Source organism: Phyllopteryx taeniolatus, chromosome 19 (genome assembly GCF_024500385.1).
Source record: "Phyllopteryx taeniolatus isolate TA_2022b chromosome 19, UOR_Ptae_1.2, whole genome shotgun sequence".
NCBI lineage: Eukaryota > Metazoa > Chordata > Actinopteri > Syngnathiformes > Syngnathidae > Phyllopteryx > Phyllopteryx taeniolatus.
Window position 1 is genome coordinate 7,498,712 of NC_084520.1, and position 12,778 is coordinate 7,511,489.

At 39.8% G+C, this 12,778-nt stretch overlaps 1 protein-coding gene across 5 annotated transcripts in view; it reads right to left on the bottom strand.

Moving 5' to 3' along the window:
- Positions 1–329: 329 nt before the first annotated feature.
- The window catches only part of frmpd2 (FERM and PDZ domain containing 2), a 30,290-nt gene continuing 17,841 nt past the window's right edge, over positions 330–12,778 (bottom strand). For 3 of the 5 annotated variants that reach the window (XM_061756285.1, XM_061756284.1, XM_061756281.1), the window contains one exon: positions 1,222–5,275. The gene's annotated coding sequence lies outside the window, so the exon portion shown is untranslated. The other 2 variants (XM_061756282.1, XM_061756283.1) reach the window with 2 other exon arrangements.

Genomic DNA, 12,778 nt, shown 5'->3' on the forward strand with positions numbered 1-12,778 from the left:
AAGCTATTGTGTGCATCTGCCTGCATGCATCCATCTTGTTTTGACATGTCAATCCAGTGGATGATAAAAACTTTACTCTGTGCATGGATGAGCACTTTAAATGTAATATCCACAGTGGGGTGAACTGCCTCGGGTTTGTCTATCCAATTCCTGTCTATAAATACAAATAACACAACGCTATCTTGTTGTTACCAGCAATGCAATTTATTCATTAATTTTGTGTAAATAAAGATATTCTGTCTCTGAACCCAAATGCCTAACTGCAAATCGCAAAACAGTCACTATCACCCCCCCCCCCCCCCCCCAATGTGTTCATATTAATAGTTTAAAGTTGTAAATATACCACAAACTATGATCCCAGAACAGTTTAATATAATTTCAAACTCCTTTTACAACGTTACTCTTCAAACTCAATGGCTTACAGATGATTTGACTTGGGGAAAAAAAACAAAACAACATAACAACACAGGCTAAATTTAGCTCCTTCCCCACTTACAAAGCTTGTCTTGCAGTTGAGATGTATCACTTCTACATACTTCCTTGACACTCTCCGCTTCAGAGAGGGCTTTGATACTGTATCTAAAAATATGTTTACCACAATATTAGATACAATTGTACTGATTTTGATTTATTTCTTTTTTTAAATAACTCTTGTTTTGAATTCCATGGAAGTGCATCCATTGTTGTGGTACATTTGAGGCACATTTTCTTGATTTCAAAACACCCCATCCATCCACTCTCTAATATAGACTTGCTTGTTGGAGTGATTTTAGCATGTTTAATAAAGTGACTGACATTCGGCAAAAGCGGAATACACACCGGCCTGGTTGCCAGTTCATCACAGGGTGCAAACACTATGAGTGAATGCAATTTCAATGGATGCAAACCTGCGCAATTAGAAAAAGACGCTGTATTTATTATATGATGAATACACATCAACAATCAACTCAATATAATCAATAAATGCCTCTGGAGTAGTAATAAACTGCATTCATGTAAATGGTTTGACCTGAACCTTTTGACTAAGCACAAAAAACGTTGGCAATTCCTTCGACTGCCTGTGGAAAAAAAAAACAAAAAAAACCCAGTGGTTAGTGAGAGTACTGGGCCAGCCTCCCAGATGAAGTCTGACTGACCTGGAGCATGTCCAGTAGAGATGTACGAGTCCAACTCCTCTTTGGGCCATATACTGTACAGGCCTTATCAGATTCTAGGAAAACAGCAGCGATATACAGTTCAGTTTGGACGACGGTGAACTGTAAATATTCATACTAAATGTTGTTTATGTATAGCTGATTTGAAATGCACATTTTCTCCAAAAGCCCTAAAAGGAGGAATTGAGTTCACTGCCACCATACAGCGCTCATATCTCAGATTTTGGCATGCAAGTGAAAGCAAAAAAAAAATGTCTGCGCGTACCTCGAAAAACTCATAAAACAGGTCACAGTTTCAGTAAAATTTCTGGCATGAATCAAAACGTTCTCTGACTCAATCATGTGTCTGCCATCTTTTGTTTTTCGGACAGGAAAAAATAGTCTTCGGGTCGTGATAGATGAAATGATGGCGAGGCTACAACAAGTGAAGAAACATGCAGACAAGCCCACATGTGCACTTTAACAGAGCTTCTGGAACATTCATGTATACAGTATACTGCGTAATATAACATATATCATTTTCATTACGGCGAGAAGATGACAGGTGTGCTGCAGTGAAATATTATACAGGCTCATTAGTGTTGTTTTATCACACACACACACACACACACGCACACACACACACTTGAAGAGGATGGATTACAGATACAGAACAATTAAAATATATTTCTTTGTAAACCAAGTAACTATTTACTTCTGGGCCTACATCTAACAAGACTCTGCAGCCATATCAAGTCATCTATTTAAGTTCTGTAAAGGTTTATGGCCATGGTCACCTTTTACAGTCCTGCGGCTGCAAAAGAAAAGAAATCTCCCAATGTCTTTACAGCCCATCTAACCATATGAACTTGATATCCAAATCTCATATTGATTTAAGGCGTGCTACATTGGACTTACTTTGGCCGTGTGGGATTTAAAAAAAAAAAAAAAAGGCATAAACAAAGGGAGGGAAAGGAGAACTATTTATCGGGATGAGACTAAGTTGGAACACGTAGTCTGATACTGCAAAACTTTTTGATAGGACAATTTTGAAGCAGTGGTTCACTTGTGCATTCAGGTTGAGGCTAGCCATTAGTTATACACAATTCACACACAGTTCAATGGAATGGAGTTATTTATAACGTGTGGTAGAAAAGGATGCTTTTGAGCCCAATACATAATCTATACATTATTCAATTTACAGAACGAATGTGGTTTTGTGATGTGATATGGGGGTACTAAAACTGCTCGTAAACATGAAAAACGAATTCACTTCCATGGATCCTGCTTCACATCAGTGGACACACCTTTAATAACAGCAAAAACGTGCACAGAATTGCTCACACATGCATCTATGCAATCACAGCTACGGTCGAGGAATCTGATGGTCTGTCTACCCCAGTCACAGCCAAGACAACTCCGTGGGATATCTGCAGTGCTTTTATGCGTTGACCCTTAATCATAAACAAACACACAAACGATGCTCCATTTAGGCTAAACTGGTAATGCATTGATTTGTCTTTTTCTAAATCGCTGGATTGAATAAATGTGTTCATAAAGTCATCTTTACCCATGAAGAGCAGCTTTAAAAACACTTCTCTTCCAAAGTCCTGTACACCCCCATTTACACCCTCTGGTGTATTTCAAGCAACAGCTCAAATTTGATGGAACATATGTAGGATTATTGACACCGGGCACCAGCTCTCCACTGCCATCTTCTGGCTTTGCATATTCCGTATTGCATGCACTGTACATCCCAAATGTTTTCGTGTAGTAGTATTAGTAATAGTAGTCGGATTAGCTGAGGCGGGTCATGCATTTGGTATCTATCTGGGCCTTCAGCGGGGATTTAGCCGACATAATTCACCTCCTAATACCACCACTGTCACACTGCAATTATAGAAACCATCAATACAATACAAAAGCAAAATATAAAAGCATACAACTGTGCCATAGATAGATAGATAGATAGATAGAAGTAAATCACATCAGTTTACTCCTTATTAATCACGTGCACGCACAACCGGTGTGCGTTCAAATTAAGCAAATTCAAAAGAAATGTTTTCAGTGTTGAGAGATAGATATCTAATATGACAAAAACAACATAACAAAAGTGTAAATAAATGTGGAATTAGGATTAAACAGATAAATTCATCAATTTTCAGCAAACTCAGGGGGTAGCACTAGTAACAGCAGTAGTAGCAGCAGCAGTGGTGCAAATTGAAGCAGCTAGGCCAACTAGTAGCTTGCATGGTAAGTCCATTGCGAACCCTTCTCCCTGCATTTGTATTGTGGTTAATGTGATAAATGACTTGGGTGAAACACTATCACTTTTCTGACCATTTCTGACCAGAGGTAAATTGCTCTTTTGGGCCAGTTGTTAGGTGTATGTGTGTATCCATCGCCGGCTGTCTGTCGGCAGTCCTCACTCAATGAGCTACACGCTTGATTGCGCAACCTGAACAGCGATCCAACCGCTGTATTCAGTGTTTCGCTGCATTCGTGTTTTTTTCCCCCCCTCAACACTATACATCAATCCTGATGACGTTGATCACATGTCCTCATTTATACATGATTGCAAAATTTTTGCATCCACCGAGCACACGCACAATAAATCTCATACATTTCAAACATTTCACAGAATTCATAGTTGACAAACGACCGTCAAAAACATCAAAGGCAAGTTAGATATTCTTTCAAATCCCGTTAATAAACTGAATTATATATTTTTCCGTATTTTGAATGTGCAGCATGCTACGGTTTTTATTCACCAAGAATTGTCTGCTATTTTGTTTCATGAAATTACTGAGTCATCCTTTAGTTATTGAATAAGTTGTGTTTTATTTTCATGTTTGGTGTTTAAGTCGTTGGAACAAAATAAGTGTAACATTCGTGAAATGTAGTTATTTATGACAGAGTTCTGAACCAGTTGAACATGTTTATTCTCGATACGGTTAGCATTCAGTGAAAGTTCAGGTTCATGACTGAGTATAATATTGTATAGTATAAAAAACAAATTTTATGAGAACCATACAAATAAACACTAGTTAATGTCACGTCTTTTTACAGTTGGAGGCGACATAAAGCATCCAAGTGAGTCTTGTTGATGGTGAGCTTCCCAGTGGAGTCGTGCGAACAAATCTACAGTCACACCAAAATAACTGGCTAAGCTGTCAACTGAATGGGAGAGATAATCTATCAACGCTAAAGAGAGTCCACCGTTAGACTACAAAACATCTGTAGATCAGACTTGACTTTTATATGAATCATCAGATATTGTCTGCGCGAGTTTTATAATGCAACAGTTTGGGAGACTTAGTAGTGTTGTTTTACCAATTTAACCTCATTTGTCTCGTAAAAACTGAATAATACAGTTACTAAATAACAAGTGAGGACACATTTGAGCCATAGTTCAAGTCAAATTGTGCACATCTTGTCTAGCAAACCTCAATGCTTGGATTGTTCCTTGATTCCATTTCCAATCCATCTTGCAATAGTCTGTGCATGCCGTGCTTTAAATCATCCATTTTGAGTGTTGATTGAAATGATGGTCCCGGGATGGTGATTTGTAAAATTAATGAAATGAAATGATTTACTGGGATCTGTGCCACTTATAAAAACATTTCCAGCGCAAAGCGTTTAACATTTTTGACCAGCTACAATGGGGCTTTTATGAGAAGTGATGGACAGATACGGTTGTGAGATTTACAGCTGCTGGTTTACCTGCTCATCCTCTGAGATTCATTAGGTCAAAGACAGGATAAAGAGAGGCCTGGGGAGGAAGAGTTAAGGGTGAAGAGGAGGGAGGGTAAAGAGATTGCAAAGGAAAGGAGGAAAAGAACCACTTGGATTCCTTTTTTAAGCCTTGATCTAGTTGTTAAAGAAAATAGCTGGGAGGGCAGTGAACGGTGGCCACTACATTCTTTGAACTGCTCCACTTTGATAAGATGGAGTATCATAGGCTTTTTTATGTTTATTATTTGGGCATGGACACTTCAGTGGAAACCTTAGAGCTCCACATTCTTCTGTCTGTTTTTCTTGGATCATTGTCCTTCTATTACATATTTCTACGGTGTATGATGATTTGTCCAGGGTAGCGCACATCCAGTGTCAGCTGGTAAAGGATCAAGCTGCAACTCATCCTGCACACAATGGATGGAAGGATCATTTAATTAAGTGATGGATAGAAGACCCTGAGTCTTGAGTGCTTGAACTACATTTTGTTGTCTGCAGGGACCAAGTTTAGTTCAGTTTATGTTCACTAGATACTTGATTGAGCCTGAAATAAAGGTGGTAACTTGTCCTCAAAATTCAGTATCGTTCACCACTTTGTTTCTGACTGATATCGAAGCACCACATTTTATTTACTCAAATCTGCTTTCAGGTTTTTGAGTTATATGAATAACAAACAAACGTGCGTATGCAGAAAAAAAAAAAACCTACTACTACTTAACATCTAATTAACCAAGTTTCCCTTAAACTTTGTGTGGGGAGGTTGACATTGGCCAAGCAAGAAACCATTGGAAAAGATCCAGAAAGCCTCTCCAGGATTGTTGTTACCTTCATCGTTTAACCTTGTTAAAACAGAAAATGCCAGTCATTACAGCCGTTCGCAGGAAACAAATGATTACCCGTGGCAGAGGGCCGCATTCTACTATCTACTACACTTCTATTATCAGGTAAAATGAGAAGAAATTACAGTCAGTAAATTAATCTATCTAAAATCAAGAACTGATTTATTTTTTTTATTTATTTTTTTTAGCTTTACGTTGTTCCATATCGAGCCACTAAAGCCTCTCGAAGCTGGCTAGCTTTGGCGTTAATGTGGTAAAATGGAAATGAGGCAAAAAAGGCAGTTTTTTTTCTTTGTTATGAAATATTTTATATATTTTATTTTTAATATTCTTTGGCTTTGCGACTGCTGATTCCTTCTTTGGAGAAGCTTCACTATCTGTGAATATTTTCCTCAAACTTGTCTCTACTAATGGGTCATAGCGGAATGGTTTGAATGAGGAAACGGCACCCATGAGGGAAACAGCAGTGGGTTGATTGAGGGCATGTCGGACAGGGTAGGTGTAAAACTTGTCTGGACCCGATGCAGTCTTGCTGTATGTTTCGTGGCGGAGGGTCCCAGTGTGGTGCGTTTAAGCTGGAGATAAAGGAAACTGTTTGCCAAAAAAGAGGAAGAAATAAATTTTTATCATCCATCCTCTGGGCGCAGACAGGTTGGATTTATAACACGTGTGAGTTGCATATCGTGTATGCTCTTATTTGTTGGATGCTCCTGCAACCTACATGACAAGATGATTATTGCCTTCACAATTCATTCCACATCCACGAGGGACATCCATGAGATGTTTTCTTCATCTTGGGCAGCTCGGAGACCCAGAACCTTTAACAGGAACCCTCGGAGGAATATTCTCAACTATGTTCTGCCTACTTTGCACAAGTTTGTACACTGTGCGGGTCGAGTTCATAGACCCCTCCTATTGTAAAACAACAGCTACAATCTGATTTATTTCTTTAACATTTTCACATGCAAACCTGGGTGGCCCGCTGCATCAAGATCCACACAGTAAGGTTGCAATGGACTGTGTTTTAACCATTAACACACTCACTTCTGTGTCCACATTCAGAGATTCCTGACCTCTTGTGGAGGATCAACTCTAATCTCACACTTAATCGTTGTACCAAGGGGCCTCGTTGGGTCTGTGGCTGTGTACTTCATGTGTGGCTTACTCTCCACAATGTATGATTTTTGTCAATCATGCAGTAAATTTACACGGCATTAAAAAACATTTAGTTATTGGATTACTTTGACGTGCAAACGCCCGAGTCCAACCAAAATCTGATCAAATCAAAGTTCTCGTAGCTCGACTGCTGTTTGTGGATAACGTGGTTCTGATGGCTTTGTTTCGAGGTAAAGCAGTTGGAATGAGAACCAGCTACTCTGAATCTGAGGCCATGATTCTCACTTGGAAAAGAGTGCTTTGCACCCCTTGATTTGGGGTTGTAATCTTGACTTTGGTGGAGGAATTTAAGCATCGTGGGATCTTGTTCGCGAGTGACAGAAGGAAAGATGTGTCAATCCCAATCACTGTTGATGCTGCACTGGTGAAATCAACTGTGGAGTTAGTGTAGCATCAACAGTGATGTGGACACTATATTGGACTGTCATGGTGAAGACCTCACCTATGGTCATGAGCAGACAGAAAGGACAAGGTTGCAGATACAAGTGGTGGAAATTTCTTTTCTCTGCCCTCAGAGATTAGTAGTTTGGTCATCTGGGAGGAGGTCAAGAGTCGAGCCGGTGCTTCTTCCCGTGGAGAGGAGCCAGTTGAGATCGCATCTATTCCGGATGCTCCTGGTCACCTCCCTGGTGAGGTGTTCTGGGCAATTCCAACTGGGAGGATGCCATTGGAGCAGAACTAGGACACACTGGAGGAACTATCTCACAGTTGGCCTCAGTATCCTCCCAGGGAAATTGGGAAGGTGGCCACAGACAAAGAAAACTGCTGTCATTACGACTCCCAACTGAATAATGAGGGGAAGATAAATGGATGGGATAGCTAAGATCATTTATTGTATGTTCCTCCGCAGTTTCTCCACCTCAAGCTTTGGCTCAAAAGAAGAATACAAGAAGTGTTGCATGCCAAATGCAGCTTCGAGTGGTCTTGTCCGCATTCATACAGCCCAAATGGTAAAGTAATAGAAGAGACAGTGTACAGCAGGTATGACATTTGCATAGCTATTTCACTGTGCAAATATACATTTGCTAAAGTAGTAGCTTGTGTACCTTCTGCATGATGTAAAAGAATCAGCAAACCAGAAAAAAGCCCAATGGTTAGAGTCTGAAAGGGAGCAAAGTACCACTTTGCAGAAGTAGGCAGACACAGTTAATTCAATTCCCGTCATGTTCACATATTTTTGGACATCAAGTGGTAGATACATTAGTAGCTTCTATCATGTAAACATTAAGAATTGCTTGGTTGTAAGGTTTTGTAGTAATTTATTCCTCTGACACGGTCTGAGTAAAATCCTTTTTTGCTGTGAATATTTTTAATGTCACCTTACATTAAAAAATAAAATTTTGATAGTACTGTACAAACTTCGTCATTCTGCTTTGATCATTATTGTAAAGTTTTTCTACAGTACATCTGCTGTATGTATCATTCCTCCTTCCGATGTGAAAATCTCTTCCCTAACCTTTGAAGCAGGAGCACAGATGGTTTACAACTACAGTGGCAGTATAGCTCAGACCTCAAACAAGGCTCAACAATATTCCCCAGAATTCTGGATGCAGTTCTTTATAGTGACAAAAGTTAATTAATAAGAAATAGTACAAGTACAAACGTGGACAAAATTGTTGCCGCCCTTCTGTTAAAGAAAACACACGATGGTCACTAAAATAACATTTGTCAAAATTCACTTTGTGTGTGTTGAATCTGTGTCGGGTACTGACAGACAGTCTGATCTCAGTTGGAGGTCATGTGACCGCCAACAAGATAATGACCCAAAACATACAGTGGGTACCCCCTTAAATTTTCACTCTTTGTTATATTGCACCCATTTGCTAAAATAATTTTAATTATTTTTTTTCCAGATTAATGTACACACAGCACCCCATATTGACATAAAAAAAATGGAATTGTTGAAAATTTTGCTGATTTATTAAAAAAGAAAAACTGCAATATCACACAGCCATAAGTATTCAGACCCTTTGCTGAGTATTTAGGAGAAGCCCCCTTTTGAGCTAATACAGCCATGAGTCTTTTTGGGAATGATGCAACATGTTTTTCACACCTGGATTTGGGGATCATCTGCCATTCCTCCTTGCAGATCCTCTCCAGTTCTGTCAGGTTGGATGGTGAACGTTGGTGGGCAGACATTTTCAGGTCTTTCAAGGGATGCTCAATTGGGTTAAAGTCAGGGCTCTGGCTGGGCCATTCAAAAGCAGCCACGGAGTTGTTCTGAAGCCACTCCTTCTGTATTTTAGTTGTGTGCTTAGGGTCATTGTCTTTTTAGAAGGTGAACCTTTGGCCCAGTCTGAGGTTCTGAGCACTCTGGAGAAGGTTTTCGTCCAGGATACCCATGTACCTGGCCGCATTCATCTTTTCTTTGATTGCAACCAGTCCTCCTGTCCTTGCAGCTGAAAAACACCCCCACAGCATAATGCTGCCACCACCATGCTTCACTGTTGGGACTGTATTGGACAGGTGATGAGCAGTGCCTGCTTTTCTCCACACATGCCACTTAGAATTAGGGCCAACAATAGGCCAACAATTTCTATCTTTGTCTCATCAGACCAGAGAATCTTATTTCTCACCATCTTGGAGTCCTTCAGGTTTTTTTTTTAGTAAACTCTTTGCGGGCTTTCATGTGTCTTGCACTGAGGAGAGGCCACTCTGCCATAAAGCCCCGACTGGTGGAGGGCTGCAGTGATGGTTGACTTTCTAGAACTTTCTCCCATCTCCCGACTGCATCTCTGGAGCTCAGCCACAGTGATCTTTGGGTTCATCTTTACCTCCCTCACCAAGGCTCTTCTCTCCCGATAACTTAGTTTGGCTGGATGGCCAGCTCTAGAAAGGGTTCTGGTCGTCCCAAACGTCTTCCATTTCAGGATTATGGAGGCCACTGTGCTCTTAAGAACCTTAAATGCAGCAGAATTTTTTGTAACCATGGCCAGATCTGTGCCTTGCCACAATTCTGTCTCTGAGTTCTTCAGGCAGTTCCTTTGACCTCGTGATTCTCATTTGCTGTGAGCTGTAAGGTCTTATATAGACTGGGGTGTGGCTTTCCTAATCAAGTCCAATCAGTATAATCAAACACAGCTGGACTCCAATGAAGGTGTAAAACCATTTTAAGGATGATCAGAAGAAATGGAGAGCACTCGAGTTAAATATATGAGTGTCACAGCAAAGGGTCTGAATACTTATGGCCGTGTGATTTTTCGGTTTTTCTTTTTTAATAAATTTAAGGGGGTCTAAAACCTTTCCGTTGCCACTGTACATCTTAAAAACAACAACAAAAATAACAACAAACACAAGATGAGGAGTGGGCAAAAATACCTGTTGAGAAGTCTCTTTGAGAGTTACAGATATTGTTAGATCTGAGGCAATTGCTGGCCAAAGAACGTTGTGCAACAGATTATCAAGGGTTCCATGGTTTTTGTTCGGTCCTTGTTTCATTATTATTTGTTTTTAATAATTCTGTTGGACTACAATTGAAAATCAATGCTTGAATCAGATACTTTTCAGGACATTTTTCATCTATTATTACTTTTGTCCGTTATTTCAATGAGCATTGTGGAGTTTTCTTCTTTAACGGAAGGGTACCAATATTATTAATGAGTCTTGGTCTGTTTGCATTTGAGTTTAATGTGCACTGGAGGAATGAAACTGCATTAGTGTATATCGTTACCAGATGTGAAGGTAAGGGTGTGACTGACTAAGGGTGTTTCTGAGATTATATTAATCAATTTTTTTTACTGCCACCTTCTCTTGTATTGGTAGACGTTTTTGTTTTCTTCCAAAAAGCAAACCAAAGCCATTAAACTTCTCAAATAAAGGGATTACTGAGAATTACTGGGGCGCACTAATATGATGACTTATTTACAACGTGATTTTGTGCATGACCTTTTTTCTTGACGTTTAAATACTCAAATGTTGACGAAGCTATCTTTCGCCTCCATTTCGTTAAGTATTATAAGTATCATATTCCTGTTGTCAAATGAGCAAATCTTTTACAGTCATTTCCACCTGAAGAACTAGCCTGGGGCTCCATGTTCATCTCATCAGGCTGTTTTGCTTTCCTAATGCAATGGACTCGTTTAATGATCATTTCCGTAGAAAAAGCTGTAGATTTTGTCCCTCGAGTTTGTCAACCAGCCTCCTCTTGGGAGGACCTCCCACACTAAACTTTGCTGATACATGATGGCTTCACTGCGAAGACCAATGTGTGCATGGATATAAAAGCCCCCATCAACCTCTATCCATTCATTTGTCATATTGAACTTGTATTACCTTCTGATTACTTCCTCTTCAATGACGTCCCCTCATTTACCTTTGCAAGCTTCACTGCATCAGTGGCTCACTTAGATAGGTGCTTTTCTCCCTAGAAATGCTCAATTACTATTGGTTTCATTATTAGATACTTCTGGTCAGGACGTAATTATACTTGGAATATCCGTTTTCAGTCGCCACTAATAGGATATTTATGGATTTCCCTTAAATAGGACTGGAGTACTTTTTCCTTCCTTTAAGTGATGCATGGCACTGGAGCCCTGGTGATGGATTCAAGGTCCATCACAAAAACATGGTTTCTTTTCAATCATGGCAGTCCACTTAATGTATCAGCACCATCGCTTTAAATGTGGAACTAGCCGAATGAGAGGGGACATATAAGCGGGAAAATGGCCTGATGCGTGCACCCAGCATCCATTGCTGTCTCTCGACTGGAGCGTGCGTCACAGTAGCTGCAATGGAAAAAGTGAACAATGACTTGCAATGCTGAGCGAGGCCTTTGAGGCCTGCCAAAGTGCATCATTGTGCCCATTTGTCTGGGTGGTGTTTCACGCAGCCCTAGCATTACAGCAATCACGTTTACCCATGACCTTGTGTTGTCAAAAACAAGTCTGCCACCTTTTATGGCTATGCTCTAATTCTCATGATGTCAAATCTTTTTGCTTACAGTTAGGGACGCAGCTAAACCAGACAGGATTATATCCTGATTTTGTTTTTTGTGAACATAGTCCTGAGGTTTCAGGTTGAAGATCTTGACACTGAGAATTATTAAAATGATGGTTTGTTAGTTAGAGTTACTTCTTCAAGTCTCCATAAAAGACAGGTATTGTTGACTAATAATGGTGATGTTTTGGGTTATTTTTTTATTATTTAAGTTTATTAGGTGAGTATTAATTAAGAATGACTTCAACACACACTAGTGTCATGTTTTTTTTTTTTTTATACAGGGACATAATATAACCGTTACAAGGTCAGTTTATTACATTCATTTCAATTTTTTTTAATCGCACAAGGAAACTTATGTAAAATTATATCAGAAATCTAAAAGGAGATTGACTGGCGTCAGACCGCAACTTCTCCACCGAAACCAAATGGAAAAAGTAAAAATACATAATTCAACAATCACCAGCGTTTTCCAGTTCTTCCATTGCCCATGCACCACACCTCCAAAAGTACTAGTTTTGTGTTTGTTTGTGTATCCTGGTTCATGGAGGACGGCGTAAGATGTACGAATGTGTACGGACAACGCCCTTGGAGAATATTGAGTCGAATGTTGAAGTGTAAATGAATTCCTCTGTTCGCACCTTTTCATCAAGATGGGTTCTTCTGGACTATGTCTTGGTACTCAACCAAGGTTTGTGGGAAAGACTAATTAGCTAACTAAATCTCTCACTGCCCACAATAGTGTGCTGTAATAGTGTACAAATTCTACTAGAAAATGATCCGACATTATGACGAAATTTTATACTCAAGTCCCCGCTGTTACGTCAAAAGGGAACGCTGAGTGAAAATCTGCCCATACTCCACCATTCCCTCATCAGTCATCACCATGTGCAGTGACCTAAGCAGAGGCTGCACAGGTCAAGAACGCGCTGTCCATTTCTGTTTCTCCGCTCATGAATA